Source organism: Alosa pseudoharengus, unplaced genomic scaffold, assembly GCF_046254945.1.
Source record: "Alosa pseudoharengus isolate Yale_2024_CS ecotype anadromous, Long Island Sound unplaced genomic scaffold, YU_APseudo_1.1 YU_APseudo_1.1_scf_3, whole genome shotgun sequence".
NCBI lineage: Eukaryota > Metazoa > Chordata > Actinopteri > Clupeiformes > Clupeidae > Alosa > Alosa pseudoharengus.
In genome coordinates, this window is record NW_027468718.1 from 38908620 (window position 1) to 38935553 (window position 26934).

The 26934-nt window shown below is 43.8% G+C and overlaps 1 protein-coding gene and 1 long non-coding RNA gene across 3 annotated transcripts in view; both read right to left on the reverse strand.

The window, feature by feature from the left end:
• Positions 1 to 1620: 1620 nt before the first annotated feature.
• LOC143099775 (uncharacterized) lies at positions 1621 to 3778 on the reverse strand. The gene is made up of 4 exons (XR_012981752.1): positions 3644 to 3778; positions 2910 to 2940; positions 2271 to 2389; positions 1621 to 1923 (listed from the first exon to the last, which is right to left on the reverse strand). It is a non-coding gene; the product is annotated as an uncharacterized LOC143099775 (long non-coding RNA).
• Positions 3779 to 17971: 14193 nt separating this feature from the next.
• Positions 17972 to 26934, reverse strand: part of LOC143100768 (disabled homolog 2-like) — a 281849-nt gene continuing 272886 nt past the window's right edge. For both annotated transcript variants that reach the window (XM_076264237.1, XM_076264238.1), the window contains one exon: positions 17972 to 18428. The gene's annotated coding sequence lies outside the window, so the exon portion shown is untranslated. The remainder of the gene's footprint in view (positions 18429 to 26934) is intronic.

Below are 26934 nucleotides of genomic sequence, written 5' to 3' on the forward strand. Positions count from 1 at the left end.
ACCTCATCTACCTAGCAAATAATTTAACCTTTTACACTATCCACCTATTTAACCGTTCAGTCATTCCAACTATATTAAACCTCATCTACCTAGTTCAGTCATTCTAACTATATTAAACCTCATCTACCTAGCAAATAATTTAACCATTTGAATCCTATGGCAGGTGTTCGGGCCACCTGCATCAACTGCCAGTCTCAGGCTTTAAGCATACAAACTGGCCCTATTAAGACTATACATCCTGTTCAACTACTTCCTCTGCCAAAACCTGTTTCAAAATAAAAGTCCTCACTACAATATTTCACTGTTAAACAATTTAACCCTTTAAACTACTGAACTTTTTAACTGTTCAGCCATTGTAACTGTTACTTGTCATCAACTATGACTCCTACCCACTGTAGCTAGTTAGCTAAGTAACTTCAGAGACGGTTGATAAAGCGAGACGATTCACAGAAGGGTTCTTCCTGTTCCCCTATGACGTAGGGTTCACTAGCGCCACGCCTTTTTAGGAGACTAGCGAGAGATTCTTTACACTGTGGCCCTATGGAAGAAATCATTTTTTCTCGGATTATGCCCCAGCCCTTAATTATACAGCTCGAGATTGGGCATTTTAATGCATTTTCTGTAATTCACATGTGTTCCTTACATTCTGACATCGACATGGCGTTTTTCAGATGAACAGTTAATGAGAAAAACGACTTTGTTTGCCACTTGTCTGTCTGTTTCTGTAACCCACTGGCACGCGATCTACTAAGTAGCCGAAGGTTCTCTGGAATAAGTTACCGTTGCTTACCACTTCGATGTTGATCACTCAATCGCGAAAATGGATTGCGTTCAAATAGGCTGTATAGCAGACGGCCATACACATAAACTAGGGCAGTGGTTTCTCAACCTTTTTTCAGTGATGTACCCCCCTGTGAAATATTTTTTCAGCCAAGTAGCCTTCCCCCTAACCAGCGCAAAGCATTTTTGGTTGAGAAAAAAAAAGATTTAAAACAGAGCACTGTGCCATCAGTGTCTAATTTATTAAACTTTGGAACTAATAAACACATACAAAATTCAAACATTTGGATAGTAATCCATGACTACATTTATTGCAAATTATTTGTATATTTTAAAATCTCACGTACCCCCATTTGAGAACCACTGTACTATAGTATTGCATATTATTGTTTAACAAGTAGGTCATATCACATAATAATCTGGACAGCCAGGGGTGCGTTTCCCAAAACCATAGTTTGCATTGTAACCAACAAAGTAGCTAACTTAGTTAGCAACTATGGTTATGGGAAACGTGCCCCTGGTTAACAAGTTGCTAACTAGCACACCTAACCAGACGTCTGCTTTCTCAATTAGCCTTACCTCTGATGTTTGATAAAGTAGCGCCGCCACACGGCCATATCTTTAGGCCTACTACCCACGCAAATTACAATGGAAATACACCACTTATTTTTTCATTGACATAAGGCTAAAAATATGATGAACACTGGCATTTCTCTTTCAGATACCATATTATTGAACTAGTAGAAGAAAGAGGTAGCTTGTTAATATAAGGAGTGCCGACTTGTCCATCCGATCCAAACAAGTAAACCTGAGGAAAGGAGGGTATAAAGTGTGTGAGGCTAACTTTGAATGGTATGGTTTTATTTGAAATTCACATTTTCAACAAATCCCACAATTTAACACCTGCATACATAGCCACATTCTGCAGTCTACCCACAAGGAAAAGAATAGCACAACTGCCCTAAACCCCCTCCATCAACTGCCAGTAGATGTGTCCTGCATTGAGTGGTAGTTAAGCATTTACAAAACTAAATACTGTTATTGTCTTTGAATTAACTAACATCCTGAATGGAGTGTAGGAAAGCAGGATCTCTTCGTTTGGTTGGATGAAGGTTGAAGTCATATGGCCAGCATTTACAGCACCTAAAACAGAGACAACACCACGCAAAGTAAAAAAAAAAAAAAAAACATCATGAATTACAATTATGTTCTTATGTTCTTGAAATTAAGTTACTACACCTGCACATTGCTTTGCTTAATATGATCCTTCATACTATAAATGCTGTGATAACACAATAGGACTGAAGACTATGATACAGCTGGAGAGGCTGCCAAGTTAGGCAAATACTACGACTGACTTCTTTGAGGCCATGAACAGGCTTTTTGATGTCTTAAATTCACGGTATAAATGTCCATTCAAATCCCCTACTCCAGTTTTAGCATCAGTCAAATTGTGATTACAGCACTTGATTACAAACACAAACACTTACTTCTCAGGCGCATCTCTGACCCCAATCCATGGCGTCGTCCTATAGGACCACAAAGCAGACATCAGATCCACCATCTTACGGAGAGCCTTCAGTGGATTGAGTCTTGGACCTTCAGGTTGCTAGAGAACAATACATATAGTGCAGCAATCATTCTCAGTGTGTTAACTAATGTTGAATAATAGATCTTTTTTTCCATACAGAGGGAAGTTTAAATCTAGTTACAGAGTTTCATAGTGACAGGCTGTTGGTCGAAACATGTTGGCCAATGCAGCCAAAAAGGCTTTTCCTTTGGAGTGCCTTTTGTAGAATTAGTTTCAACTTTATTTTGGTAGTGTTTCATGAAGTCTTCAGGTCTGATTGTTAGTAGCCTATATGAAATTATATTTGATATGTTTAACTTTGAAAGTCTGTAACTTGTATAGGGCAATTCCACGCAAAACTGTCACATCCATAATGCCAACTAAATACCATGGCATTGTGTTGGTGTTATGGATGTTACAGTTTTGCGTGGAATTGCCCTATACATTTGAATGGCCACAAGAGCGGACAGTTACAGAACACAGTACATAGCATTGACTTATCCTCTGAATAACACAGGTTCAAGTTCATTCCTCCCTGTCATCGCGGGTTCATCCTCACCATCCATAGCGTCCTTCTGCTCGTCCAACAACTGGGGAGAGAATTAGCAAACATGACGTTCATTTTAGTGCTGCTTGATAAGGGTCTGTGCAAGACCATCCGAGAAAAACTACTCACAACTGATGTAACGTTATTCAACACAATCGTTGAGCGCCACCCTGACTACACATTTGCCATCAGAGACAAACTTAATACAAAAATATGTAATGTGCAGGATCGGGGCAGAGATCAGTAGAGAAAATCGTCGCGTCATCAAGGACAGACAGAGAATATGGCGTAAAACTAAATGTTTCACTAGCTGCTACGCTAGGCTGATAATAAAATTCAGTGCACCAACAACTGTGTACATACGGTAGCTACTCATTTTTTACTAGCAACTAAACACATTTCAAAACTGCTAAATCAATGTCGCTTGCAGTAGATCTGATCCACAAGCTATAGTGATGCCGATTTAGGTAGAGCAAATATCAGGTTCGTAAATTATCTTTGTAGCCTAACTACCAAATTAATCTGGTAGCTAGTGCCTCAGCTAGCTCTGCTATCGGTATCAGATGGTTAGCTAGCAGCTAACGTCAACTAACGTTACTCCTCAATGAGCTAACATTCATGACGGCGACACGAGATAATAATAATGTTATTACCTAAACTCCGCAGACATTTTACTACATAGATAACTCGTTACACTGACACAGACTAATCACAAATACCTTGCCACATTTCAAACTGCCACTTACCTGGAAATCAGACCGCATCTTGCCACGACGATGTACCAAATTCAGTCACCCAGGCCAGCTCCAGTTGGTCACAGCAAGAGAGAGGCGCGAAAATGAAAAATATTTGACGTTTTCATCAACGAGGTAGCGTCAGCGCATTCTGACCATGCCTTTTTAGGAGGCAGGAACTGTGTACAATTCCATTCCATTGTAGAAGCCTGTGCTGCTTTATCTTTGTATATTAAGGATCTTTGGTAACTTGGTTAGCATAGTTAGCATGCTAGCATGTTAGTTAGCATTTTTAGCAAAACTGCTAAAAATGATTAGCTAAGTTAGCTAAGTCACATGGTTAGCATAGTTAGCATGCTAGCATGTTAACATGCTAGGTAGCATTTTTAGCAAAACTGTTAAAAACGATTAACTAAGTTAGCTAAGTAAAATGGTTAGCATGTTAGCATGCTAACATGTTAGTTAGCATAGTTAGCAAAACTGCTAAAAATGATTAGCTAGGTTAGCTAAGTCACATGGTTAACATAGTTAGCATGTTAGCATTGCTAACATGCTAGTTAGCATAACTACTAAAAATGAAAACATTAGCTAAGTTAACTAAGTTAAGTATTATCCACCTATTTAACCGTTCAATCATTCCAACTATATTAAACCTTATCTACCAAGCAAATCATTTAACCATATAAACTATCTACCTATTTAACTGTTCAGTCACTCCAACTATATTAAACCTCATCTACCTAGCAACCAATATAGTTTGTTTTTACTCTGTATGATATTTTACATCATATTTTTTGCATTTTCATGCACTGTATTTCCTTCAGGAAATGCTTTTCTAGTTCTTATTATTCGTCTTCTTCTAACGCCGTTAATGCAGCTTCAACCGTTTAACGTAGAAACTTCATTCAAACTATGTTGCGTAGGTCTTACTTAGGACATGTGGGCTATGTATTTTTCAGCTTTGTAACTTTTATACTTTTTAAACTATTAATTAAAAACTACTCAAAATGTTCCCATAGACTTAACATGGGCTGATGACATCACAATGGACTAATTAACTTGATTTGCACCTGTATCATCTTCCAGCTGCTCATCTAGGCCCCATCAAAGAATCAGTTCAACTGATTGCACCTGTATCAACTGCTTTCTACTGAACTAGACCAACTCTCTCTGTGTTTCTCCATTCTACAAGGATATAAGACACATTTCATCCAACTTTCTATCCATTCATCCTCTTTAAACCATTCACTCATCCACCCATTGAACTATCCATCAACATCCATTAAACAGTCTGCCTATCAACATCCATTCAACTTTCTGTCTATCAACATCCATTACACTATCTACATTCAACTTTTAAACTATATACTCTGTCTCAGGCTTTAAGCATACAATATGGCTCTATTAAGACTGCCGTTAAGCAATTAGAATCCTAGGCCAGGTGGCCAGGCCACCTGCACCCTATCAGTTTCTCAGGCTAACCTTTTACACTATCCACCTATTTGACTGTTCAGTCATTCCAACTATATTAAACCTCATCTACCTAGTTCAGTCATTCCAACTATATTAAACCTCATCTACCTAGTTGTCATTCCAACTATATTAAACCTCATCTACCTAGCAAATAATTTAACCATTTGAATCCTAAGGCAGGTGTTCAGGCCACCTGGATCTCAACTGCCAGTCTCAGGCTTTAAGCATACAAACTGGCCCTATTAAGACTACACATCCTGTTCAACTGCTTCCTCTGCCAAAAACTGTTTCAAAATAAAAGTCCTGACTACAATATTTCACTGTTAAACAATTTAACCCTTTAAACTACTGAACTTTTTAACTGTTTAGCCATTGTAACTGTTACTTGTCATCAACTATGACTCCTACCCACTGTAGCTAGTTAGCATGGTTAACATAGTTAGCATGCTAGCATGTTAGCTTGCTAGTTAGCATTTTTAGCAAAATTGCTAAAAATGATTAGCTAAGTTAGCTAAGTCACATGGTTAGCATAGTTAGCATGCTAGCATGTTAACATGCTAGTTAGCATTTTTAGCAAAACTGCTAAAAATGATTAGCTAAGTTAGCTAAGTCACATAGTTAACATAGTTAGCATGCTAGCATGCTAGTTAACATTTTAAGCAAAACTGCTAAAAATGATTAGCTAAGTTAGCTAAGTCACATGGTTAGCATAGTTAGCATGTTAGCATGCCAGTTAACATAGTTAGCATAACTGCTAAAAATGATTAGCTAAGTTAGCTAAGTCATGTGGTTAGCATAATTAGCATGTTAACATGCTAGTTAGCATAGTTAGCATAACTAATAAAAATGATTAGCTAGGTTAGCTAAGTCATATGGTTAGCATAGTTAACATTTTAACATTGTTAGCATGCTAGTTAGCATAGTTACTTGGTTAGCATTATTATCTTTGTTAACATAGTTAGCATAACTACTAGCAAACATTGGAGCCATTCCAACTGTTAGTTATCGTCAACTATCTGCCTAAAAATTTAACCATTTCAATTATCAACCTATTTAGCTGTTCAGTCATTCCAACTATAGTAAACCTTATCTACCAAGCAAATAATGTAACCATATGAACTCATCATATTTTTGCATTTTCATGCACTGTATTTCCTTCAGGAAATGCTTTTCTAGTTATGTCTGTAACTCTATAAAACACTTACTTTCATAAAGGACGCACGCCAACCAGCACATACACATGGAAACCGATATTTTAGGTACTTGGCCACGAACTCGAAATGTGTCTCACTGAAGCTCTGTTCTAGAATCTTTGCTCTAAAGGCTGCATTGCTAGGCAACATCAAATAAACAAAATGAGAGTCTTTTCAAGGTATTAAAAGTGTAGGCCTACGTGTGATTACGAATGGATGTGTGTGGTTTGCAATTATAATAAACAAGAAATAAAATTTCCAATAATTTCCCATGATAAATTACATAATCTTTGCACCTTCCTTACTTGTGAAGCTCACATCGTATTTAGTGAAATGTAATACAACGTTGCCACCTAGCGTTCAGATGTAGGCTATTTAACATTAATGTGACATTTCCTGCTTATTCTTTCGTCAACTCCATGCTTTTAGGAAAACAATCTTTTTATCATAGTTCCCTCTTCAATGAGCAATTACCAGCTCGTTTTTGTAACAGAGATAGCTGTTTATTGTCCCTAGGTTTACAGAAACACCTATTCATATTAATACGTATGGAGTGCTGCCGACCACTGTTCATTACATGGCCCAGAATGCCTTGCATGTCTTTACAACAAAACAACACAGTAAAACCTAAATGCCCGTAAACATATGAATTTGCATACTTGTAACCAGGGTGCGATTTGTGTAAAAACCAGAGGGGGGGGGGGGGGGTGATTTTGAATAAGTTTGTAACCCCCCCCCCCCAAAAAAAAAATAAAAAATGAACGAACGATTCATAGCCTAGTAATGTCATGGCTAATAATACCCTAGGCCTATATTATTTTTGCCACCTTTGTAACATTTTAGTTTTAGTTTACCGTGGTGTAGGCCCTATGACTTTAAACAGCGAGTGTGCTTGGTATGATGATCAGCTCCTCTAATGCAGGGTAGGACTACGTTTTGACAAGCATACAAATTCACCTTGTTCTTGCCCCATCTGAAATGACTTCTCTACTTTTGCTGCCTCCATTCTTTCTGTATTTGTTGTGTAAAAAACGTTGTATATTATGGCACTGAAGTCTTAAGTTAGTGAATTGGCTAACAGTGTTTGTTGGTAACCAAATAGCCTACACATTGCGCTACACGCTGCGTAGGCTACGTGCATTCTCTCTCCTGCTGATTTGCGTTCAGTAGCCAAGTGCGTAATATTGCAAAAGTTGAAAAAATAAATGTGTTTATTGTAGCCTACAGAAAATAAATAGCCTATCATACTGTCAGTTAATTGCCTACAGTGCAGTGAAGAGTTTGGAGAGTAAAATTATAGGGCAACTTGAAGTTTTATGAAAATAATTTACGAACCAGAACATAAAGACCATGAAGCTTCTATTTCTTGCAGCTGTTTAAACACCCGCTAGATAGTTTAAATACCCACCAACATACGTTTTTGTAGTACAGATTATTTCTAAAAGTTATTTGTCTACTACTGGCTGATTTATCAAACGAGTGCTTTCTCGTTCGTCCTCCGCAAACTACAGGTGTTTCGGTAGAGAGCCATTGAATAAGCGATGCCAAGCAATTTCTGTAACACTTTTTGTGACATTCAGCAAATATCTCCTCATTTAATGTAAGTTCCTTCGGACAATAGGCCTACGTTCTACTCTACGTGCAGTTGTCCTCCATCTCAGTTGCATCAGTTTTCTAATTTTGAAGGTTCTAAAACATTATTATGCTTCACTGAATCCTTCTCGTTTTCTTTCATTTGTCCAGCTAACTTTTCCTTTGAACCTAGCCATTTATGATGGATTACACACTCGACATTCTGAAATGTCCTGCACGATCAAGGCCAAATTAAGTTATCACGCAGCCACTGTGTCAGCAGCATCAGTGCTGACGGTGATGGTGCGTTTCTGATGTCAGATTATTATGTAGGCTAGCCTACTAGACTGTTCTCACGTTGCAGCGCTTTACTTATATGAAGTAGCATTAATCAATATGAGGGGCAGAGGGGGATAAATGTTGTCCTCCCCGACGATAAAAATAATTTAGCAGAGGTAGGGATAGGAAAACCAGAGGGTGGGAAATCCTCACCATCCCCCCCTACAAATCGCACCCTGCTTGTAACATTTTTAATAATACTCTCCCATCATGATATTTAACAATAATGAAAAATTTAATTTGAATACCGTCAATGTGAAAATAACTGTACTACGTCAGCTATAAATAGCTAATGTTCTCCTTGCTACTTCAGTTCGTAAGTCCATACTACCCCATGGCAGAGCAAGGATTTCATGATTGGAAAAGGTTGCCCGGAGACATTGTGGCTGCCCAGAGACATTGTGCATAAGTATGGAAGGCATTGTGATAGATGTACCAGTACAACTGCAAATGTGGAAGGTGATAGTTACCAAATACGGGTGGGTGGTTTTCCAAATGCTGGAAACTTTTGGAATGTTTTATTTTTTTTTTAGCTCAAGCACCCTCACGTTGGAGTCCCGAGTTCACATACAACATTTGGTATCGATATGTGACAGTGTTCCTGTGATAGGGACGACTTCCTGTTTCGGAGCTTCGTCGCCGATTTCGTTTGGCTGTGACGGGCAAACGCTTCTGAAAATCAAAAATCTTTTCTGTAACTTTTGTGAGGACCAAATTTGTGACCTGTGAAGCTTTAGTTTGCAAGCACACTTAATAAAACTTAAGAAGAACAATAAGTGTGCTGCTTTGCAAGCACACTTAATAATAAAACTTAAGAAGAACAATAAGTGTGCTGCCTTGAAAGCACACTTAATTAATTAAGTGTAATAGAGTGTGGCTGCCCGACTCGAACCCGACGGGTCGGGTCGGGTTCGGACAAATATTTAGAAATTATATTCGGGTTCGGACACATGGGGGCGATATGCATCGGACGTTTTACATTTAAAATAGCTTATTATGTTGGGTAACCAACAGGGGGGTATTCCAGAAAGCAGGTTTACTGGCTTAACTGGGTATATTAACCCAGAGTTAGCGGTAAACCTGGGATTTCAGTTCCAGAAAGCTCCAAAATGATCTGGCTATGTAAGTAACTATGGTAACATAGGCTCTGAACTGAACTGGGTATGTAAACCCAGAGTAAAAGGTAAACCTGGGATTTCAGTTCCAGAAAGCTCAAAAATGATCAGGCTATGTAAGTAACTATGGTAACATAGGCTCTGAACTTAGGGGGTAGGTTTTGTTCAGGTTATGTTAAATTATGTTCGGTTATTTCAGTGCAATCAGGCCGCTATTTTTACACTTATCACACAATGGCGTTTCATTTTGACGAAGGTCCGATTGACAAAGAAGCACAAAATCATGTAATATTCATCCGTGCAATTCACCGTGACAGGGTGATAAGACCACAACATCACATGATAGCCTATCCATTCTTTTCCAAACGAGTTTTTCAAGAGCGCTAGAGTTTTTCAGCTGAATCCTAAATATAGGCTACTTGAAAAGCATTCTCCATCCCTACATTACGCATGGTGGATTAGAATAGAATAAAATAAATCTTTAATGTAGGCTAGCTAGCCTACACCATAGTGGACATTTGTGTTTGGCTGACCAGACAGATGGACAAACAACATCTCAGACACATTGAAGATATAATTTAAAAAGTACAGTACAAAAAAAAGTAAAAAGTACAGTACAAAAAAGGGGAAACATAGCCTATAGAAAATTAATAAATAAGTTTAAATATAGCTGTACAGCTCAGCCGGGTATGCATGTTGTCACTAAGTTTGGTTAAGCATGTTGATGGCATTTGGGATAAAATATTTTTTAATAGGCTGCACACGCTCTCCGACTGGGAGTTTTTGTAGTGTTGGAGACGCAGAGCATATCGGCAAGCTGTCGGTTGGTGCGTAAAGTTTGCCTTGCGCTAAAGCAGTTCCTGCGCAACTTCATTAGTTTTCCTGGACACAAACCCACGAGGATCATTAAAGTCCCATGCCTTCCGACATTCACCCTTCCGATGATGGAGCGCAAAAGTTTAACTTGGCCCACAGCTGCAGGACCCGCATTAAAATAGAAAATTACATTTGGGATTCTCAAAGAATTCTATGGCCCACTCAATCTGTGACAACTAGGCTAGTTTAAGAAAGCATTCAAAGCAGTCAATACAATACGTGATGTCCAGTGAATTATTTAATTGTTCTTTTGACATTAAATAGGCTATCTTAAACATACGCATTTACACGGTCAGTTAGGCTATTCTCTGCCAAGCAAGGTCTCGGACGCAGGCGCTTAAGTATTGCTCTTTTTTTGTTATTATAGTTCTCTCCTCCTCGTAAGCCTCGACTACTCCACCTCTGAAAAATACGGTGCTCTTCCTTTCGCCGGTTTCACTCATGGTTTCGACTCTCAATAGATGATGCCTTTATAAGTTCGCCGTGAACGCACAACGCACAACTCTAGGTTATCTAACACAGGGTTGATTGAACTAACTGGTAACCGGTGTTTTGGAACCGACAGCTCGGGTTTAGTCGCCACATGTTCAGACAACCCAGAGGTTAAGTTTTATCTCAGTGTTTGTTAAACCTTCTTTCTGGAATACCCCTCAGGTATGCTTCACATGATGCAAACGTTTGTTTTAAACGTAAATAAAATGTAAAAAACCCAGCCTTCTTCCTGTGTGCAAGATTTGTTTATAGCCGTGACAACGCATGTGCATTTTAGGCAGCGAGACAGGCTATCTTGGGTGACAGTAAAAAAATAGTTGTTAGCCTATTGGGAGATTTTATGACCAAAGAAAACAAAGCGAACTCTAGGCCTACTATGTGGCCTATGTATGTATGTACTATTTGCCTTGCATACTGTGGTAAAGACAGGCTACTGGTAGCCTATAAGGTCGTCTCGTTCAATTGGAGGAGAGGATTTCCTTGAGTTGCCCCAATTAACGTTGATGCTGTATATTATGGATTAGTGACAGAAGGGCCGTAGTTTCAAAGACTGTTGCAGTTAATATCAAGACTTTTCATCAATGGTAAAAATGATAGTTCCACACAGTGTAGTGTTTATCCAGTTCTCTATCGTCTTGAGACCATCTCTCCACTCCGTTACATATTCCATATGTACGGGGAATGAACCCCCACCTGCTAAGGACCGTGGATAGGCTTTAAGACACACCGGCTCGCCCGGACACGCCCAACCCGAACCTATGAAACACCTGTGTTGGCGTGTAATCACTGATTGTTTGATCTCCACTGTTGCGACCATGTGGTAGTGAACAGGTGAAACTTTCTTGTGCGAGTTGTCTGCAGCTAAGAATCCACTTACTTGGTAAGTTTGGGCGTCTGTCTACGGGCAGCCTCCCTGGATTGTTGCAGTTTCGCATACTCTTCGTGGCTTGAAAGTAGTGAATCCCTTGGCAGCGTATTGCGCATGTAACCCGTGGCTCACCCACTGTTCGGGAATCCTTGCTTGGCAGGCTTCGGTCAGCTGTAAGCAAGCGGTTTATCCCTCAAACTATTCAAGTCGTTGTCTGGCTACGGCCGGAAATTTATTGTTGCTTGGTATATTGCGCGTGCAACCCACGGCTCACGCACCGAGTGTGACTCCCCGCTGACCGGCGGCCAAGGAGGGAGACCTCCATTCTGGCTGGCCTTCCCCATCGCTCAGGTTGCCCAGCTTCGTGCCGGTGACTGAGAACTGTGGCTGGCTCCCTACGTTGCAGTACTCTCGTGGTCACGACTGATTAGTTCAGCGTGACTCGTGTAGACAGGTAAGTATCAGCTGCTGCTGCTGCGTCGGTAGACGCCTTGTTCCTGCAGTGTATTGCCCGTGCTGCTGCCCACTAACGCACTCAGGAACAGTCTGTGTACTGCGCTAGCCAACCTAGCTCGCAGCACACAGGTGGCTTTGGCCTCGTCCTCATTCACAGGCATCTGTGGCTAACACAGCGGCCATTCTGTCCCTGTATGTTCGACACCTCTCTGGTCTCTTGCAAAGCAGTGCCGGTGATCCCACTCTTTTGAGAGAGCTCCAGTCAGCCTCTGTGTGCCTCGCTGCAGTGTCTAAGGAGCAGGCAGTGGGGCGTTCAGACCCCCAAGTGGGGTTCTTCTCCTGTTATTTTCTTGTACCCAAGCGCACATTGCACGCCCAGGTGGAGTGGAAACTCTGCCTTCGCCTCTTGGGCCTTATGGCGGTGATGGTGCAGGTAGTGCCCCTTGCCCTCCTTCACATGCGCCCAGTCCAGAGGTGCCTGTTGAGCCTAGGCCTGTGCCCCCAAGGGCCCTCCCAGGCCAAGGTGACTGTGTCCCGCAGGCTTCACAGGGCCCTACACTGGTGGAGAGATCCCGCCAACACCGAGAGGGGGAGTGTAATAGAGAGCATGAGGTTAAGCATCTTCACCGTTGCCGAGCACATGAAGAATTGTGCCAGTAACATTGCCGGTTCGAATCCAGCTTGAAGCTTCAGCTACGGTGGCGGCCTGTCACGTGGTCTCACTTTATTACGCTGTTTGCCAGTGGTCAGTGCATTCCCGATAGATAGATAGATAGATAGATAGATACTTTATTGATCCCCAGGGGAAATTCAAGGTCTCAGCAGCATACATACAACACAAACACATTCTTTAACAGCAGAAAGAGTAATTAAAGTATATAATATAAAACACAACTAAGCAGTAAGGACAGTAGAAGATAAAGAATATGCTAAATATACTAAAATACAAATTATACTAACACTTAATACAATATATAAAAATATGTGCATATGTGCTAATATAGCACGCAAACAGTGAGGCATAAAGACAGTGGTACAAGTGGTTAACAATAGTGCTGTGGAGTGGGTGACACTCGTTGTCCAAGATGTTGATCAGTTTGTTCAGGGTCCTTTTGTCAGATAGTGAAGTGATGCACTCCAGTTCAGCTCCCACTACAGAGCCAGCTTTCCTTACCAGCCTGTCAATTCGCCCCACATCCTTCTTCCTTGTGCTTCCTCCCCAGCATACTACTGCATAGAAGAGGACGCTGGCAACAACAGACTGGTAGAACATCCTGAGGAGCTTACTGCACACATTGAAGGACCGCAGCCTCCTCAGGAAGTACAGCCTGCTCTGCCCTTTCTTGTAGAGTGCATCAGTGTTGGCTGACCAGTCCAGTTTATTGTCCAGGTGGAGACCCAGATACTTGTAGGTGCTAACCACCTCCACATTGACCCCATCAATGTGGACTGGTAGCAGAGTGGGCTTAGACCTGCAGAAATCCACCACCATCTCCTTGGTCTTTGAAGTGTTAAGTTGAAGATGATTGAGTTTGCACCATTGCACAAAGTCCTCCACCAGGCTCCTGTATTCCTCCTCCTGCCCGTTCCTGATACACCCCACGATTGCAGTATCATCAGAAAACTTCTGCATGTGGCATGACTCGGTGTTGTAGCAGAAGTCAGATGTGTACAGGGTGAACAGGACTGGAGAGAGCACAGTTCCCTGTGGCGCTCCGGTGCTGCAGATCACAGTGTCAGAGAGACAGTTCTTCAGTCTGACGAACTGTGGTCGCTCGGTCAGGTAATCTGTAATCCAGGTTACCAGGTGAGCGTCCACACCCATCTGCAAGAGCTTGTCTCCCAATCTGAGGGGCTGGATGGTGTTAAAAGCACTTGAGAAATTAAAGAACATGATTCTCACAGCACTTTTCCCCTTGTCCAGGTGGGAATGTGTCCTGTGTAGAAGATAAGTGATGGCATCGTCCACGCCCACTTTCTCCTGGTAAGCAAACTGTAGCGGGTCTAGTGCATGGCGTACCTGGGGTCTGAGCATGCCTAAGACCAATCGCTCCATTGTCTTCATCACATGTGATGTAAGAGCGACAGGTCTGTAGTCATTAAGCTCACTGGGGTGTGGCTTCTTAGGGACAGGGGTGAGACATGATGTCTTCCACAGTGTTGGAACTTGTCCAAGGCGTAGGCTCAAATTGAAGATGTGCTTCAGTGGCTCCCCCAGTTCAGCAGCACAGGCCTTGAGTAGCCTTGGGCACAGTCTGTCAGGCCCAGCTGCTTTATTGCTGCGCAATTTCTTAAGTTGGACTGTCACTTGATCTTTTGTAATGGTGAGGGGTGTGAGGGGAGGGGAGGGGGAGGGGTGCATCTGGGATCTGTGTGTCTGATGGCTGTTGACTGAGGTCGTTGTCACCTCATTGTTCGTGATCGCCATGTGGGGGAGGGGTGCAAAATCCAGTGATGGTGGGGGTACGATAGCCTGTGATGATGGAGGTGAGTGTTGCGCTGGTATTGAGGGGGTGTGAGGGTGGGGGCTGGTGGATGGTGGACAGACCACCGCCATTGGAGCTGGAGCAGGGCAGTCAAACCTGTTGCAGAAGTGGTTCAACTGGTTCGCCCTGTCCAGGTCCCCCTCCACAGAGCTGCTGTTCTTCTTCAGGCCAGTGATAACCTTCATGCAGTCCCATGTCTCCTTCAAGTTGTTTTCCTGCAGTTTCTGTTCCACCTTCTTTCTGTAATCCTCCTTAGCTTCCTTCAGCTTGAATTTCAGTTCCCCTTGCACGCGCCTCAGCTCTGCCATGTCCCCCTCTCTGAACGCCATCTTTTTGCCGCCAAGTGCGTGACTGTTTGTAACTGTTTGCTTTTTGTTTTTTTTGCTTTTTGCTGATATCAAGACAAACCTGCCTGATTCCAGCCTTGCTGAAGCACCCCCAGATCATCACCAATCCGCCACCAAATTTCACAGTGAGTGTGAGACACTGTGGCTTGTAGGCCTCTCCAGGGCTCCGTTTAATCATTAGACGACAAGGTGTTAGTGAGAACCATAGCAGTGGTTTTTATACTTTTCCTTGTTAAATAAGATTTGGTTCAGGTGATCACCTAATCAGTACCTCATTTAGTAGAATGAGGTGTGCTTATGTTGGAATTCAACAGACACTTAAATGGAATGGCTGTCAGAAAAATATCAGAAAAAATTGCGGTGGTTTCTTAACTTTTTCCAGAGCTATATGCAAAAGGTGTTTGTCTTTGGGAGTTACAGACACCTACCACATCTAGTGTGTATACTGTAGCTGAAACTATATGCCAAACACAAGACTCAGTGACAGTTTTTGTCATTGAGTATTATCTGGTTAACAGGTTGATGTTAGCACTAGCTGCGGTCATAATAAGGTTCCAAGGGCCTTTGGAATAAAAACAGCCCCACAATATCACAGACCTTCAGTTCTTTTCAGTATAGTCATTCTTCTATGTATGCGAAACCCACCTTGAGTGTTTCTTGTCAAAAAGTACAATTTTAATCCCATCTGATAGTTGACCATGATTCAGTAACTCCTTCCATTTACATTTGTAATTAAAAGACAGGAAAACCTTTTACTTGGCATGCCCTCTAAATAATCTATGAGCACTGGGGGTATTCCAGAAAGGAGGTTTAACAAACACTGAGATAAAACTTAACCTCTGGGTTGTCTGAACCTGTGACGACTAAACCCGAGCTGTCGGTTCCAAAACACCGGTTAGTTCAATCAACCCTGTGTTACATAACCTAGAGTTGTGCGCGTTCACGGCAAACTTATAAAGGCATCATCTATTGAGAGACGAAACCATGAGTGAAACCGGCGAATCGAAGAGCACCGTATTTTTCAGAGGTGGAGTAGCAAGTTCTCCTCGAGGCTTACGAGGAGAGAACTGTAATAACAAAAAAGAGCAATACTTGAGCGTCTGCCAAGGAACGAGACCTTGGTTGACAATAGCCTAACTGACCGTGTAAATGCGTAACTTTAGGATATCCTATTACTGTCAAAAGCACAATTAAATAATTCAATGGACATTACGTAGACTGTTTGAATGATGCTTTCTTAAACTAGCCTACCTTGTCACAGATTGAGTGGGATAGACTCCTTGAGAATCCCAAATGTAATTTTCTATTTTAACACGGGTTCTGCTGTGCATGGGCCAAGTTTAAGTTTGCGCTCCAGCATCGGTAACAGGGTAAGGGGTGATGAGTGTCAGAAGGCATGGGTAGGCTATCTTCTATCCCCCAGTACCCATCAAGTTCTCCTGTAATTGCACATATAACATTAAGTTACAGCCTACACATTAATTATTCTGTAGTGGAACTGATAATATTCTAGTAAGGTATAGGCCTAACTCACCCTGTTGAAATGTGTTACTCAAATTAGATTCCCGGTAGGCTACATCCTGGCATCGTGTACTGGGCCCTGGCCATTTTGCACCCAGGTTTGTGATAAGATGTGAAGCATCACATATGATCTGGCAATTATTCAAATAAAAAAGTGTTTTAAACACCAACACCATTAGCCTGACTCCGCCTGTCTACGTACTTCCGCTCATTTACATATCCCTACAGTACTCCGTCTGGAATAGCTCTGGTTCACTTCGGCAACTTGTCTCCAAACCAACCAGCGAACAGAGGGCGTTCCTGAGAGTGATTACGTTTAAGTTGCAAGCCTATCGTTATCGTTGTGTCCCCAGTGGTTAACATACATCATTACCAAACGTTAGTGATTGAACTCCAAAGATTTCAAACTTCAGACAAGAGTCCACCAACCAGGAAATAAACGTTTGCCAATGGATCTAGGCCAGACTCTCTGCGAAGTCAGAGAGTCTGGTATCCAGGCTACAACACCATTAAGAGAGCATCGAAAAAATAGAAGTTGCCTATAGGCTATCCATTAGACCTTAATGTGAGGAAATTCTGAAAAAGCCAAGGCCCATTAATTGAAAGCTCACCAGCAAAGATAGCCTATTGTAGGTGCAAATTTGTAAAACTTAAAATAAGTAATGCTGACCTGCCAGTTGGTGAAACTACACTTTAATGATCCTCGTGGGTTTGTGCCCAGGAAAACAAATGAAGTTGCGCAGGAACTGCTTTAGTGCAAGGCAAACTTTACTGACTGACAGCTTGCCGATATGCTCTGCGTCTGCAACACTACAAATGCACATAATTTGGAGAGAGGCAAAAAGTGTAAAACTATTTTATCCCAAATGCCATCAGCATTCTTAACAAACTTAGTGGCAACACACATACCTGGCTGAGCTGTTATGTAGCCTATATATAAACTTATTTATTCATTTTCTATGTTTACCCTTTTTTGTACTGCACTTGTTTTAATGATATCTTCAATGTGTCAGAGATGTTGTTTGTCCACCTGTCTATGTCTGATGAGCCAAAGACAAATGTCCACTATGGTGTAGGCTAGTTTATAGCCTACATTAAAGATTTATTCTAATCCACAATGCGTAATGTAGGGATGGAGAATGCTTTAAGTAGCCTATATTTAGGATTCAGCTGAAAAACTGTAGCACTCTTGCAAAACTCGTTTGGAAAAGAAAAGATATCATGTGATGTCGTGGTCTTATCGCCTTCTCACGGTGAATTGCACGGATGAATATTATGTGATTGTGTGCTTCTTTGTCAATCGGACCTTCGTCAAAATGAAACGTCATTGTGTGACAAGTGTAAAAATAGCTGAACTTGCACTGAAATAACCGAACATAATTGAATATAACCTGAACAAAACCTACCCCCTACCAGGTTAAGTTCAGAGCCTATGTTACCATAGTTACTTACATAGCCTGATCATTTTTGAACGTTTTGGAACTGAAATCCCAGGTTTACCGCTTACTCTGAGTTAACATACCCAGTTAAGCCAAATACAAAAAGAAAGCTCATATCCACATATACATATGTATCAATAATAGTTTTTATTGAACAGTTTTGTAGTTTGTAGAGTTTGAAGATTATGTGATGATTATGTAATGATTATGTGACAATATATTATGTGCTAATATAGACATCTTCACATAAGAAATAAGAAGTGATGTAAGTATAGACAACATTTTTTTTTAAGTATTATGTCAGCTGAGAGAAGTAGCTCACTAAAATAAACACATGACATTATAATTACTAATATCTTGAATAAGAATCTTCTCTTTACATTACTGAAAACAAAAAACTAATTTGGAACACACAGTATAAGTTTACATTTTTCCATTTACTGGGTACAAAATCTTTCATCTCCATAAGGATTATAGGCTAAATCAAAGACACTCTTTTATTATATAATCAGCTGTGTGTGTTAGTATACACATTTAACATATTGAATAACACATCCAAGGCAGAGAGGGGGTTGTTGATCTGATGTCCATTTTCAATCCACACCTCTCATCAAGAACAACTGTAATGAGGAAAGCAAGGAAAGAATATTGTAAGTCATAGGGAGAATAGCATAAACCAGGGTTTCTCAAAGTGGATGCCGCAGCACCCTATGGTGCATTCTAAAAATAAGAACAACTTAATGCCTACCTGTCTTCCAATACCATTCTAAGTCCTTACCAATCAGGTGTCAGTACCAACACTGCAGAAGCTCTTGTGGTAAATGACATAGCCTTCACTATTGACAATAGGCAATACTGTGCAGCCTTGTTTATCGATGTATCCAAAGCTTTTGATACTGTCAACCACAGTATACTTATTGAAAGACTGGCCTCCCTGGGGTTTGACTACGTTCACTGGTTTCAAAGCTATCTCACTGACAGGACACAGAGTATAGATGCTGCAGGTATAATGTCAGACGTCTTGGAGATAAAAAATGGTGTTCCACAGACATCTTCACATAACAAATAAGAGGTGATGAAAATATAGACAACAAGGTTCTATCTTGGGCCCGCTACTGTTAACACTATACATAAATGACATCTGTGCCTCAATACAACATTGTAAAGCTCACTTCTATGCGGATGACACAATTTCCTATGCTTTCCTGCACCAGTGGCGTAGCCAGAAATGTTCAAATGGGTGGGCACAGAAAAAAACAGGTGGGCAAAGCCAATTTGATTGAACATAAGATAGGCCTAGATTAGATGCATACAAACATTAATCATAGGCATATTATATTTATGACATAACTTATGTTATTTATTTAATTTATTGAACGCATTTGATCACAGCCGACAAATTATGCAGAAACATTTTCGACCGGAGCAAAAAATGCATGAATGTATAGCTTCGGTGCGTCACATGAAACACAATTGAGACAACACAGATTGACCATATTGGACAAGTGCAAAGCCTTATCATAGGCATGGAACATTCATGACATGAAAAGTGGAACGAATTTCATCATAGCTGACAAATTATGTAGTCGGCTAAACATTTTAAACTTGCGCTAAACATTTTAAACTTGCGCAAAACTGCATGAACCCAGCATCGGCCTGTCACATAAAACACAAATTGAAGCATCAGATTGACCATTGGACAATCCTACTGCAAAGCCTTTTCATAGGCATGCTACGTTTAAGACATAAAAAGTGGAATATGAACACAGCTGACAATTACGCAGAAACATTTTAAACTGAGCAAAACAATGCATGCAGCTTCAGCGCGTCACATAAACACAATTGAAAGATTGATCATATTGGACAACTGTAAAGCGTTATCATAGGCATGTAACTTTTATGACATGAAAAAGTGGAATTTATTAAACGCTTTCGATCACAGCAATACGCCGTTAGGCCTCCATGAACGTACAGTGGGTGCTAGATAAAAATGGACACTTCACTCACGAAAAACGTGATTCACGCAGCTACGTGAAATGTAAGTACAACTGCAGCCGCTTGGGGGCAGCATAAGTCCGCTGTGGCGTTCCACGGTCGAACCGGACGGAGCGTTCGACAGCAAGGGCCGTGATTGGCCGAGTTTTCAGTGTGTTGTTTGCCGGTGTTTTTAGCAACCCCTGCAACATGCTGGTTCACTGTAGCCTATAAGCTTTGTACATAATGTCAAACATAGTTTTGGATTCAGTGGCAGGATTTCTTGATTGTACAGTGCCTGTCTCTCAGTAATGTTTTAAAATGAGAGCTTCGTCAGCTGGCAGTAGGCTACTTTGTGGGCAGTCATGAGAGGTTCGCTTGCTAACAGAACATTCACTAGTTCGCCCTTCGATATGATTGCTTCAGCTAGACTAGAATGTATGGGAGAAGTGCGTGTTTGGCAAGGTAGCTGTCCGTGGTCCTGGAGTGCCTGGAGCGGACATCGCGATAGAGCGATGACCGCTTGCACCCCCTGTTTAAGGAGGATGAGTAACAGGGCAATTGGTGAAATGGAGGAGTAGGGGGAGGAGGGGGGATGATTTCGCGAACGTCGGAGCGTGTGACGTATGGAAAAGGAGGTCGGCTTAAATAGGCATACCCTGCGGCGGCAGTGGGTGAGTTAATTGCTGTCAATCATCCCGCAGGCTCCTCCCGAACTTTGTTTAGAAAACATCATTTCACTAGTTCGCCCTTCGATATGATTGCTTCAGCTAGACTAGAATGTATGGGAGAAGTGCGTGTTTGGCAAGGTAGCTGTCCGTGGTCCTGGAGTGCCTGGAGCGGACATCGCGATAGAGCGATGACCGCTTGCACCCCAAAGATCACAGAGAAAGGCCGCTGGCCGCTACCAACTACATAAGTGCTTGCTGAGCGAGTCATAAATCCGCTAGATTGGAGCGGATGTAAGACTGGTAGGCATCCGAGGACCAACGGCCCAGTATTTTAATTTGTTGCTCCGATAAGCCGTTGAGCGCAGCTGTTGTGGCAGCTCCTATCCTGAAGGAGTGTGCGGAGTAGCGATCCGCGGGAAACCAGATTTGACTAGAATGATTTTAAGAGTGTCTGGAATCTGTGGCGAGTGATGGGTAGCCCTTCGTCTGACACGAAGAGCGGGCTAGTAGACGAAGCTTGAGCTGACCGATATGAGATGTAGTGAGATAGGTATTGGAAAGGCTGAAGATCTGAGGCGGAGTTAAAATGGATATGGAGTGTCCTTTCGGGACTGATCGGTTTTACTCTGTTTGATGGTAAATCGAATGGTGTCTTGGTCTAGCTGCTCTAGATCTGCGATGCACGGGTGGACATCGGGAATGAAGAGAGACAAAGGGCGTGTAAACTCGCTACATCTCAGCAGCCCAAAAAAGGCCAGTGAAGCATAACGGAGATGGTGGAATCGGAATGCGGTGACATGAACCCTTTGCGAAGGGTAGCGAGGCAGGTGGCGAGAATGCTTGAGGTAATGGGAAGGCGGGAGTCTTGGGGGACTGGCTGTTGCCTACGGATACCTTTAAATAACAAGCCTATCCTGGTGTCGGAGAAGGAAGGGCATTCGGAGCCGTGGAGGCGTTTGTAGAAGAAATGAATGCCGGCTAGGTAGACTCTAATGGAAGAGACTTTGATCCCGAGTGAAGTGTGGGCGTAGGTAATAATGATGATATGGTGACAGCATCGAACTGGGAAATGGTAGTGAGTGCTTTGCGTGGAACTGTTTGGAGCACGACCAAGCAGTCCGGGACTGCATGGTCCTGGGTGCGAGGGCTTGAAGGGCTAGGTCGGCCGTGATGGGCTGAAGATAAATCCCAGAGATTCAGAAGCTAAGACGAGAGAGAGTCAGCAATTTCATTGTGGCGACCGGGGACGTGCGCGGCTCTTATAATAACTGGTAGCTGGCTGCTATCCAGATTAGACGCCTAATAAGAGGGGAAAGCGCAGGCGATTTGAGCTCGAGTTATTAATGACGTGCACTACGGCTTCGTTGTCGCTGTGGATTAGCACACTCTTGGAGGTCCACTCATTCCCCCAGGTAGGGCCGTGATGGCTACGGGGTAGAGTTCGAACACGGCTGACGATTCGTTTTCAGTTGTTAGCTCTCTGAACTCTAGTGGCCACGGGGATGCAAACCGGCGCCTTTTGAAAAGCCTCCGAAGCCTGTTGAGGGGGCTGCGTCAGTGTACAACTGGAGGTCTTCTGGAGATGATTGGCAGTCGTCGTAGAACATGCACAGACCATTCCATTCGTCTAAAACATCCTCCAGTGTTTGATATCGGCCAGACACTGGGCATGTAGAGATACGACATCTTCGAGAGATGGGGTTGCTGAGGCGCAGTTTATGAGATGCGAGATGAAAGGGCGGCCCTGGGGAATGGGTTGACTAGTGGACACTCGACCGCGCCGTGACTGGGCTATGCAGAGAGGACAAGATGGCTTGAGTCCTAGGAAGCGCGGTTATGGAGCTCCATATCGAGCGCGCCCCAGTAGGGGTTTTGGTTCCAGAGGCCGACTCTGGCAGCGCATTTTGCTGAAAACAGCCGGTGATACGTATACAAATGGGCTCCCCCGTAGGACACGGCTAGGCCGGCGATGGTGGCCCGGTAGTCATTTAGCTCTTTGCGTCGGCTGGGGAACACGAAACAGATGAGTTCTGTGTAGTTGGTAAAGCTACGGTGAACTCGGGGAATGACAGAATCTTTGATGCTGGGCCAGAATGTTTTAAAGACAAACCAGTTCGCCGCAACTAATTCCCGGTTATGAGAGGGAAGGGAGGACGAATGGTAGAAAGGTCTACGTCTGCACCTGACGAATGAGGTTCCTGGTGGACGCTGTGACGGGTGGTGGTTCAAATGCTGCAGCGTGAGGAGGCGGTGGCAAGGCCTTTGCTGTGGCTAATGAATAGCTTGGAAGCCGGGATGGGACGTCGTGATCCAAAGCACTCGCTGAATGCTGATGACCCGCTGCGGCGGGCTGGTCTAGCGCGGAGCCGGGGAAGAAATGGGAAGGGAGAAAGGGGGGGAGGGAGGGAGCGGTCGCTGACGCGACCGGAAGGGGAGCAACCTGGGTCGCGGGAAGTGGGACGGGGAAGGAGGGTTAGGGGGGGAATATCGGCGCCGGCTGAGACCAGGTGCTCGCTAGCTCGTAAGAGATATGGGGAGCTAGCGAGGTGAATCTTCGAACTGACGCTTCGTGAGTTGAGGCGTGCAGTACAGACGTGGCTCCCGGAATGGAAAGGGGAGGGGGAAAAGGGGGGAGGGAGGGAGCAGTCGACGGACGACTGGAGGTGGGGCAGCCCTAGACCGAGTCCTGGCTGGGGGAGGGAAAGAAGGGGTGGGGGGGAATAGCGACGCTGTCGCTACCGGGGCCGTCTGGCGAAGTGGGGTTGGACCCGGAAATACGGCGGAGATGCGGTGGGAATGGGCCTGAGCCGCTGACGTGGCAGTGGCTGTGGCTGAACCATACGCTCTGAAGGTGTGGTGCCGGAAAGTGCTGTCGGCGTGCCCGGTTCGCGAGGTGGCTGGTGAATGGCCGGCGGAAGGACCGCGCCGGGATGCCAGAAGGAGCAGCTTGCTTCCTGGTCTGGGGAGGAAAACAAAGGGAGGGAGCGGGAGGGCGAAAAGACCGGGCTATCCGACTGTGTTAGAAGGCGGAGGAGATGGAACTTCCTAGCAGACCTATGGAACGCGATGCCGCGGGAATGGAGAGTGCTGCGGATGCGAGCCGTTCTCGGGGCTTGGTGGAGCCGACATTGCATGGGTCTTGGAGCTCAGCGTAGCTGTTGCTGCATGGTTCTCGAGGCTTGGTGGAGCCGAAGTTGCATGGGTCCTGGATCTCGGCTTAGTTGTTGCTGCATGGCTCTTGGGGCTCGGCGGAGCCGTTGTAGCAGGGGCTCAGCGGAGCAGTTGCTGCATGGGTCTCCCTGAAGCTGTTGTTGCATCGGGTCCAAGCTCATTCCGTACCATCTGTGGCAGCCTTAAATAATTCAACCTGGGCTGAAGAAACTTTTAGAATACCGTTACCTGATAAACATGACATATTCAGCATGATACGACATACTACGCATAAAACATGATAAGCAGATAAGCATGATAAGGCATGAATAGCATGAATGGTGAGTATCCAGATGGAATGAAATGGCTGTGGCCGATGGATAGCTGGGTAGACGGAACGGGATGTTAAGCTGGAACGTGCAGCGTGAGGAGGTGGTTGAAGGCCTTTGCTGTGGCTAGTGAATGGCTGGGGAGCCGGAATGGGACGTCGTGATCCAAAGCACTCGCGGAGTGCTGATAACCCGCTGTGGCGGGCTGGTCTAGCGCGGAGCCGGGGAGGGGATGGGTAGGGGTAGGGGGGGAAGGGAGGGAGCAGTCGTCGGAACGACTGGAAGAGGGGCAGCCCTGGACCGGGTCCTGGCTGGGGGAAGTGGGCGGGGAAGGGGAGGAGGGGGCGGAGGGAGTAGCGACGCTGTCGCTACCGGCGCCGGCTGAGACCAGGTGCTCGCTAACTCGTAAAGAAAACAGGGAGCTAGCGAGGGGAGTTAGAATGGACGCCTCTTCGTGAGTCGTGGCGTGGTGTACAGACGTGACTCCGGGAATGGAATGGGGAGGGGGAAAAAGGGGGAAGGGAGGGAGCAGTCGTCGGAACGACTGGAAGGGGGGCAGCCCTGGACCGGGTCCTGGCTGGGGGAAGTGGGTGGGGAAGGGGAAGAGGGGGCGGAGGGAGTAGCGACGCTGTCGCTACCGGGGCCGTCTGAAGAAGTGGAGTCGGATCCGGAAGTACGGCGGAGATGCTATGGGAAGGAAGTCGGTGGTTAAGAACCTGGGCCGCTGGCGTGGCTGTGGCTGAGGCAGCGGAGTGATACGCTCTGGAGCGTGTGGTGCAGGAAAGCACTAATTGTAGTATTGCTTGTAGTGTCTTAACATTAAAACACAGTGTTAAGCAGTGAATTTTGCTGCCATCTCCTGGCTGCCTGGGCAAACTGCTTTGGGTTTGCTGTAAACGATAGTTATTTACAGTGCAATACTGTAAACTCCCTCCTGTCGGTGTTGGCATGGAATGAAACAATAGACCGGTGTTCAAAGAGTGTCATTAGTATATTCTGGCTGTAGACTGGGGTTTGAGGGCCTCCTGAGAGCAAACGCAACTGCCCACAAAGCACTGCTTGCTGGCGAAGTGCTAATTTTAAAACATACAAATAACCAGTCATTGTAACCAAAATGACTTTGTTTATTTGCAAAGCTTATATCAGTGAACTAGATTGTTGCTATACCCCGTAGAGCTACATGAATAGCCGGCCATCGACACCGGACGAGTTGACAATCAGGGTCCTTGCTGTCTGCGTCGCCTGACGCGAATTACAAAGTGTACTTAATAATTGCTGACGTCTGCGACGCAGCGCCATTGTTTAAACAGACTGCAGCACGAGCCAGCGAAATACTGGGCACTTAAGGTTGAGGCTTGTCAGTTCGTTATAAGTAGCTTAAATATCCAGCAACGCTAGTATCGGTTTATGAGAAGTCACTGGACGACTAGAGGAGTGAATTAACAAGACCTGTTCGTTTCCGATGCCAACACGGATTACGGATTGAGTGATCTTCGGAAGATAGGCCTCCGCTGGATAGTGGATAGCCTACAACTTCAGACGCTTGGCGTGCCGAGCCATGTGGAATTTAGAGCATTTCGAGTTACCTGGATAATCTTGCGACGTGAAAACGCGAGCTTGGAGCAGCTTGGTGTTATACAGAAGATGGGCCTGTCTTAGTTCCTGAAACCTGTCCCTCTGAAGTCACGTTAGGCTAAATGGTATGGAAGCCTGTTTGCGCCACATAAAAAAAAAATCTGATCTATTATATCTCATTATTGTGAGATATATCTCATTATTCCATCAGACAGGCCCATCTTCTGTCTGACTCACCTCACGTTAACCCATGCATTAAACCACTTTGTCACTTGAACACTTGAACATACCGGTAGTTCACGTTGACAATGGAGAAACGCTTAGCTTACTTTGTTTATGACAGAAATTAAGTTTTGTGCCAACACGTTGTAAAAACACAACCCACAACACTGCCTTTATTTGGTGCAAATCTCCTTTACTTTATAGTCCGCGAATCACATTAGGCCTACTAGGCCATCACCGCGAGTGCATACAAAATGTTTTGCAATTTACGTTTGTTACTACCAGTCATTGCGATTCGCAATTGAGACATCCTCTCTCCAGTTTCATTTTTGCTGCTGTTGCGAACGAGCTTAGGCCTATAGACTACGATATGGGAAATACTTTATACGATCAGCTTCAGAAATGAATGGGTTTTCCTTGGCCTGTGCTAGCCTACACCTTTCCACCAAGTTGTGCGAAAATTGTTTTTGCGATGTTGACAAACATGCGTAGCACATGGAAGCTCTTGATAGCGCATGCCACTAACGTCTATAAAAACAATATATTTATGGAATAAAACTAGACAGGTACCTCGGATTAGTATTGCTGTTTATTCTTAAACTGCAATTTTCAGAAGAAAGTTAATCCTTTAAATAGGCTACATCATTACAATATATAATATATGAACTGAAACTGGACGGGCCATAATAACCTCTGACTAGTTTGGGCTACTTATTAAATTGCAATGTGAGCGGCAGCCAGCAGGGGAGGATACGTCGCTGGATTATTTAAAAAGCAAATGTGCGTCTCCTCTGATTCTGATACCGTGGCGGTATTAATTAAACCGTGGGGGGCCGCCATGCTGAAATAAACGTAGAGGAAACACTGTTATTTATATATTTAGGCTACTTGCACAAACCCTGGATACTTTTATTGCCACACAACAATATTGGTGGTATTTGTCACTACATTAGCTTCAGAAAGCACCGCTTCAGAAAGCTGCACTGCTTGTGAAAGAAGGGGGTGGGGGAGGGGGGCTTGCAGCCAAGTGTTGGAAAAATGCATGCGAGCACAAACCGAGAGAACAGTGAAGAAGTGGCCGAAGCTGGAGCTCCGTACATAAAAATGTGAGCCCAAAACTGGCACAAACCGACAAAACAGCGAAGGAATTGTCAATCCAATCCAATTGCCAATCGTTTTTGCCTTTTTTATTCATGCCCATCACA